Raw genomic sequence first — 8,598 nt, 5'->3', positions numbered from 1 at the left:
GCCCTCATACTTCCAGGGAGCAGGTGCAGAGTTCTGCCTCTTTCAGGTGCTGTTCTGTAGTTGCTCGGTATAGGTATAAATGGCCACGCTGTGCTCAAAGCAGAGGTGGGCCCTGCATATGTATTTACTAATACCTATTCTTACTTTTGAATCAAAAATGTAGAAAGCTTGTGCAAAAATCTCATCTTGGGGGGAAAAAAAAAAAGCAAAAAGCCTTTGTATGCTTGCCTCTGCCTGCATTCCCGTGCAATTAGCAGGATAGATATTGACTTGTTTGAACAGAATCTGCTTCAATTCACAGAAAATATTGGTGAGTAAATTATTTTACCATCCATAACTTCACCACTAATGTTAGCTGAGCCTATGTAATGGTAGTGCATCACCTGCTTGTGAAGGCTGAGCCTTACAAGGTGGAATAAAACCTCCCAGTTCAGAAGTGAGGCACTGTGGAGAGCCCTGCACCTCATCATGGTGACTGAAAGAGGTGGGAAGACATGCTCCCCAGGTTTGTCCTTTGGGAAGGGAAAAAAGCTGTAAGTTGTCTTCATTTCTAATCTGTGAGAGCAGGCAAGAGGAGGGGAAATCAAATGTGGGTAGGAGGCAAAGGATGAAGAACTACAGGGCTGCTCTGCATTTTTTTTTTTAAGAGTAAAGAAGTGGGAAATATAAATAGATTAAGACTTCAGGCCACACGGGCCATGCAAGGAGGGGCCCCTTTTACTCTGTAAAGTACATCAAAACAAGCTTCACAGTATGGTTCAGGCTGTTGCTGAAGAAATGCAGTACCACAGAAATTAAGACAAACTGGAAGCTTACTACAAGTTCATTCCCCAAACATCATCACACTTCTGCTTAACATTGGATTTAAATGTCTAGCAGTCTCCTTTCATCCCAGCAGCTCACAGCAGGCAAGGTTTCATCTTCCAAATGCCATCATCACTACTGGCAGTCTTGCTGACCGCCTTAGCAGAGAGGCCAAGGACTCGTCGATGTTGTGTTAATTTAAATGGAATAAATTGGCCTAAAGAGTCAAAGGCATTAGCACGACCCTGTCACTGTACGCTTAAACAAGGCTCAGGGTTTTTAAGCACAGACTTCAGATGGGTCCCATGGCAAAAAGCACCATTAAAAATATTTTAACTTTCATTAAAGATTCAGAAAAGTGAAGAAAAATGTTGAAGTCACTGCAATGTAGAGAATTAAGGCTTTCACTTTTCAGTCTTCCTTTAACCCTTTAGTTACAGAGCTTGCTTTATTTAGAGGAACAGAAAGCAAATATTTAGTCTTAAGTAGGATGAAACCCCCTAAAGTTTGGAGGAAAAAAACCCAAGCTTGTTGAGATGGTTATTGAAGTGTTGCCATGAAAGTCCAGCCTCAGCTTCCTGAAAACAAACACTCACAGTCACACAGTAAAGAGAGTTTCTGCCACTAATGGTGACTCTTCCTTGCACTTCTCCAGTCCCCTGATGGGGGAGGACAGGGACAATCTGAAGCCCACCACAACCTGGTAAGCTTGCAACTCTTTTCTGTACTATTTAGTACGTGGCTGTTAATGGCTTCGCTGGTTACAGAGCCTTAATGGTACTGCAAGGGATTCACTTGGCCAGGTAGTCAAAACTGAAGGCAAAGGGGAAATGGAAAGAAATTGAGTTTGAAAAGAGGAGAAGACACACGGTGGGAGGGAGGTCTAGCAATGCTCCTCTCCATGGCATATCCTGCTCAGGAAGCTTTCAGGGTTGGGACAGCTGAGGTCCAGCAGGGGCTCAGAGCAGCAGTGGTGTAGCTCTGATGGCAGAAATGGTGTCCTTCAGGGTGATACTTCTTCCTGGCAGAGTTGCTCATTGGGAGAACCACTGACTAAGGAACTCGGCCCAAGTAGTACTTTGTTCAGCAGTTACACAAGTTTTCCTTCTGTTTGCCTATGTTCCTTGAGTAGGATCTAATGCCATACTTGGGTTTTTTCAGTGCTCTTGGCTGGACCAGTTCTGTGTCTCCCTAAAGTTTCCTAGCTTCACTACCTGTACATACGGAACAGTCTGATCTGGACTTTGTGTACCTTAATTAGCTTAATGTACCACTGGAAGAAGTGAAGACAGAGGCTGGGCAATTGTGTACCTTATGGATCTGACTGAGGCAAAGCCGTAAAGCAGTGTGGTACACGCATGCTATACTATTTTGAAGATTAACAGAACTTAATTCACAGTGCCATCTATTATGAAGATGTTTCAAGCAGCCAAGCCTGAGCCCTGGTTGTGATAGGTGTCATACAGGTATAGATGACAAGTCTAGCTTGCAGATATTTGATAATGCAGCAATGATAATAACTTCAAGTTTCCAGTGGCAAGCCTACTTCCCTTTCTCTTTGGCTACTTTAAAAAACAAATCAGTAAGTCCTGTGACATGGTGGCTGTGCGTCCTCTGAAGCACCAACAAGAAAAGCTCAGCTGATACATGGTTTAGACAGTTTAGTTTAGTTAGCTATCAGTAAAAAGGAGTATTTAAAAGAAAGGAAATACAGCTGCCCATGAATGGCTTCCAAAAACACCTGATGGCATGTTCCCTTACAGTGTACCAGGCAACTCTTGCATTCTGTCAGGCACAGGTAGATATCAATATGGTATCGAAATAAGGGAATCTGTAGAGCTGCTTGAACAGAAAGATCATGCCCTGGAGCAAATGAAGCATTCAAGGCAAAGGACAGAAATAGAAAATAAAAACCTTCTTGCACCTGTAAGTGCAGACATAAAATGTCATACGTAGGTCTGTACACCTATCTTTGTAGTTGCCCAGCTTGCCTGGCCCACCTCCAATTATTGTGCCATCCTTGGCTGGTACAGGGACTCAAGAGTAGCAAAGGGGCGAAAAGAGGAAGTTTCTCCAGATCTGCAAGGGTTAAAGACTTTAAAACTCGAGAAATGTTTTCCTTCTATGCTGGGTTCACAGGGACAGGACCTATTTTAAATGTAAAGTTAATTCCACATTACCAAATAAATTAAAGAAGTTTACTTGAACTTAGAAAAAGGGAAATATAACCTGACTATCTCCACATGCAATCAGCACTCTTTCCCATGCAAAGGCAGCAGGAGCTCTCCCGAGTGCATTAATAGGCATTTCCCTGGAAGGCATTGTTCTGGAAGGCAGGGAGAGGAAGGTTGTTCTCCAAGTAGGAATGGTAGAAATGCAGAAATGCAAACAACGTACATACTTGAGCATTGCAGTGGATTTAAATTATAAAATTGCAAAGACAATAGTGTGCATGCTTTCTGGGCCTTCACCTGCCACCTGGTAGATCTCAGAAGAGGGCAGTGAAGCATCTCCTGGAGCTCTGGGACAGCGCCAGACTTCAAGATGCTGGAGCTAGTTCTCTCTATCTGCTGTCCTTGTGTCCTTTCAGAGATGATGCGAGGTCAGAAGAGCAGAGCCAGGGTTCAGTTACCAAGCAGAGCATTCAGAGGGGCCCAAGTGCCTCAGACAGGATGGCACCACTTGCCGAATGCGTTCACTCCCTGAATGAAACCTGCAGTTGTTCAGCGGCAGAATCAGAGCGGGCACTGCACAGCTGAGACAGAAAAATGAGGCCTAATTATTTGGAGACCCTTATAACCCAGATGTGCTGTTCCACTAAGCAGAAATTGGTGCCACTCTGTTCATTACACAGAAACATTCTGCCCATGTAGCATTTCCTTTATAGGTAGAATTTGATACCTTTTTATTGTTATTATTATTCATTCTCTGCTGCTGTGTAATACTACACTGAGCTGTTGGGAGCTACTTTATTGCCCCTGAGTTGTTACTTTTTGGTAGTGGATGAACTGACTCCTGTGTTAGAAAACAGCTTTCGTCTTCCCAAACTGTTTAGTGTAAACAAGACTTTTTTTGCAAGTATGTGATGTTATTTAATTGAGGTAAAGTACTGTCTAATTGCACAGATCATGCACAAGAAATAAAAGTAGCAAAATTGCAGGATGGAATTTTTAAGGGTTGGGTTTTTTGGTTTTTTTTGCTTTCACTGTGAACAAAACATATTTTTACACTGATGAGTTTTTAATTAGACACTGGTCCCATTAGCTAAGATTAGGAGCTGGATTACATCTCCTGCATTTTTGAAATGCTATATGATGATGAAAAGCGTAAGTGAAAAGGAAGAATTAACACAAAAAGTTTCATTGCATCTAGGGATATGCTAAACAACATCTGAGCGAAGATAACTGCCTTCCCTCCACCCCTGCTGATGCGTCTGGGTTTATCAGCAGGAAATGAGAGTGTTTATGTATTAGGAGATATTTGTTTTAAATATTTATAGGGTGCAAACTCCTTAGGCATTTACAGGAGACTTTGTGAATTCATCATGAAGTGTTTTACACAGATGTATTTTAGTGAATCTTTTTGGCATAATGCAAAAAGATTCTGTGCCCAGCCTCTGCATTAACCTTACTGCACTGTCTGGATTAGGAGGAGTAGGAGAGGCAATGACACAGTTAGAGATAAATGGGCAGTACCTGGAACACAGGAAAATCTCAATGTGAAGCAACAAGGCTGGAATTACAACACTGGCATTCCTAACATTTCATTCTTCCCTTTACTTGCTTGTGCAAGCACGGGTGAGGTATACACAAATATGATCCAGAGTGTTTGCTCTGACCCTGAGTGTAGCAAAGAGGAGCTTCTGAGTAGCTAGTGACTATAAGACTGATGATAAGGCACTGAGAATAATCAATCTCCTGTGAACAATCATAAAAATACAGGCATTTCCTTGCCTTGCTTTTCTCCATCTTCTCCCTCAGATATGTTCCCCTTATTTAGCCTAATAAAGCTGTACAGGACAGGGAGTTATAGACACTTAAAGATAAGCATAAGTCAGCACTTTAGAATGCAAGGTAGGTATTCTGGATCATGCATACGCTTTAGGTTAAGGGCAGCCCATTTCTTGGTTCTTTGGTTAGTTTTTTTGGAGAGATATGAATGGAAGCCCATGTGGTTTTCTTTCCCCTCACTCTAAGCAACTGTATATGATGAAGCACAACCCATGAATTTTCTTGTCCTTTTTTGTCTCTGAGGAGAAACAAGAAGGAAAGGTAGAGTGTATTCATTGTTTCCATAGATCATAGTGAGGTACGTGCTCCCAGACCCTCTGCTAGCTCTTCACCTGTAAAGTAACAGATGAGCCAAAAATTGTTTCTCTCTTTGTGGAATACTGTTCTGCAGAAATATATGCTGAGGAGCACTTTAATGAGAGACTAATACTCTCTCCCACTTGGCATTTCAACATCAGTGATATTTGGGATTCAGAGCTCTATTCACAGATCTCCTTCTACAACACCTTTGCCATAGGCATGCTAACTAAAGATGCAAAATCTGGCTGGACAGGCTATGCTTTGTGCCCACAGTTGATGAACAGAACGGGTATTTCAGCTGCCAGCTTTCCGGTCCCATCTGTTAGGATGCTGCTTATGTGGGTTAGATGTTGGTCAGCCCTTGCCCCTACTCCAGAAATGCTGTGTACAAAAAAGTTGACAGGTCAGTTTGATTCCAGACTTGCAGTTATTACTTGACGAAAGCAGCAAGATGTGTATGAGTTGGGATGACTTATGACCGACACAGAATGTAAGACTTCATTAATTAGAAGCCACATTAATTAGAAAACTTTTTTTAATGTCACAGGGTTCTGTATGTACATGTTATTTTTAACTCTAATTGTTAACTGGAAAAAAGTTTAAGTGAGAAGATTATAATTAGTCACGTTTCTGTACTGCATGCCTTCATACACTCTGCCACACCTGTTGACATTTAAGTTCCAAAAAACCTTTTCTAAACAAGACAATAGCCAAATAGCAGATGATGGGTAGGCATGCAGATCATAAGGCTTGTAGATGCCAAAAAGACAGATTGCATGCAGCAGGCACCCTGAAAAAATATTTGGAAAGTCAGTTGGTCTCTCTAAGTTTGTCACAGTGAAGAACTGCTTACAGGCAGTCCCACTGCATCCACTGACACCTGCAGATAAACTGTAAAAAGAGTTAATCAGACAAGACATAATTTGGAGCCTGACAGTCAAAAAGGAATAATCCCAACTGGCCAACCTCAGGGTGTCTAATGCCCTTGTAAAAAGACGAAGGACATCACAAAATATGACTTCCCTATTAAGTTTATTGCAATATCACCTACAGGTCCCACCTAAGACCAAGACTTTTTTGTATTATAGGGTGTACGAATACAGCCTCTGCAATCAAAAAGCAGAGAGTATACATGAATGAGGTCGATGGTGCCCAGCCACAAACACTGGCCTGATTTGGGTATGTAATACGTAACCTCATTCTCTAGCAGAGAGCAGGGAGTTAAACACGATACCAAGCACAAGGCTGGTTGCTTGATTCATTGCATCCTGCCTCCTTTTGGTTGGGTGGCAGCTTTTCTTTGTACTGTCTGTACTCATAAGTAAAAGCCTCTCAGTACTCTGGGATCTAAATGGGGGTGACCATACAAATGTCAACGCTGGCTGCAGATCATCTGTCGTACAAGCAGAAGACAGCAGACAGCATGTCTTAGGCAAGGAAGAGAGATACTTTAATAGCTCTGAAAGGAGTTCTGTAATTGTTAATTTTGAGATCTGAGTCATTCCATTTACCTTTGGCTATAACGGTACAATGAGGAAGTGGAATTTATCATAATTGCATTTTCACCCTGAGGAGAGAGACCTGGAGGCAATTCTGAACTTCAGTGCTATCTGCTGGGCTCACAGGTTTGGAATTTAATAAGAAAGATCAGGTTTGCACCTCTTGCCACCAGGCTTTGTTGTTACAATGTCAATTTGAGCAAAGTTCCCTCATACAAAGATTGCTGGGAGTCACCATAAACCTCTCAAATGATGGTAGGGTTACAGGTGCCTTTTGTTTGAACTGAGCTCCTTTCTGCGACCAGATAGTAAAAACAATTGGGAGAAACACATAACTCTCCTCTGTGAGAAACCCCTGGACTCCTGCTGAGAAATTGTTCCAAAAAAACCCCAAGACTATTAAAAAAATGGGAGAATGGTTGAAGGCTTAAGTCACCGTTTACTGTTTTTATTTTCTCTCCCTGTCTCCAAGTCTTTTTCTTCTCTAACCAAATATCCTTCACCACACAATATGTCTTATCTTAGCTCATGGATGTAAACAGTTTTCCTGTTGAAAAGAAACCTCTTGAGTACAAACAGCATAGAGCATGGCAGGAAATCCAACAACTGGTTGTCTCAGTGCCATGGGGAAAAAAAAAGTAGGTTTTGTCATTTCTGACTTATAGGGCAATTATAAAATTACTTCCAGACATCAGCTGAGATCATCCTCCTCAGCCCATTGTAATTTTGATTCGCTTAGGTTGTTAAATAAATAAATAAATAAAAATAAGCAAACAAGCAGTAACAGAGTGCATAACCCCATAATCTGTTGCTTCATTAATGCAAGATGTAAATGCTTCTCTTAATCTTCCTGAGCCTAGGAGTACAGGGTGGTGTATCACAATGACAAAGCAGGGTTACTGAAGGGACACTCTATACACCCTTTTTAACTCAAATGCATTCAGTGCCATTGAACAAAAAGCTTTAATTTATCTCACATGCAAAGTTCTGAATGTATTGCTTGTTTAATCATGTTGATGTAGATAGTGCAATTACTCAGAGCTGGAATTTCTTTCACTGATGGCTCAACTGCAGGTCACTTTAGAAGCAAAAAACAGAGGTGGATTCCAAAATGTTGTGTGGCATAAGACTCATATTGATAGCTGGGTTGGCCACAGAACTGGGAGACTCAGAGTGCCCTGAGTTCCCACTGAAGTTGTTGAGAATGAAAGCAAGGAGGTGCTGACTCTCCCCAAGGCCACTGACTTGAGGTCCTTGTTGATGCCACTTGTTAGTGCACAGAGCAGACACTCAGCCACATCTGCAGTGCAGCTCTGCTGATGGACATAAGTGCTTCCCAGGTAAGTGCAGGCAGAAAGGAGTCAGCTCAGCCTCTTTGGATATCAGGCATTTTAGCTGGATACTTGGGAAGGTCATTACAAGTATGGGTAACGGGTGAAACCACATTGAACGTTTTGCCTCCAGATGCACATGTGAATTGCACTGGGCTTAATGCAGCTTCATAAGCACACAGAAGAGCAGGATATTTATAATGACTGATGCTGGGATATATAAGCACTTATCTAACTTACTTTAAGTGCTGAGCAAGCCAGCTGCAGACCCTCCAAGGAAGCAAGATTAGCAGGCAGCTTGTCGCTGCATGGTCAATGGGAAGCACTTGCTACTGGTGAATTCTTGCTACCAAAGGAAGGGGATGGTTGTTTTCCGTGCAAAAGTAATATCCAGATATGGCAGCAGGATATGTATCCTGGGCAGGATACATTTGGCTATGACTTTTTAATATTTCAGCACTTGGTTGTGTTTTTATTTAGCTCATGCACGTCAGCTATTGCACTGCTTTGGTGATCTGAGAGAAAAAAAAGTAATGATGCAATGCTGAATACAGGTTGTGCATACATGACCTGTTGCATCCCATAGAAGATAATTGTATTAGAATAGACTTTTGTCCGGCCTCTTTCCCCCAGGCAAATTCAGTCTATTTCCCA

This window comes from Strix uralensis, chromosome 4, assembly GCF_047716275.1.
Source record: "Strix uralensis isolate ZFMK-TIS-50842 chromosome 4, bStrUra1, whole genome shotgun sequence".
NCBI lineage: Eukaryota > Metazoa > Chordata > Aves > Strigiformes > Strigidae > Strix > Strix uralensis.
This window is presented reverse-complemented; position numbering follows the sequence as displayed.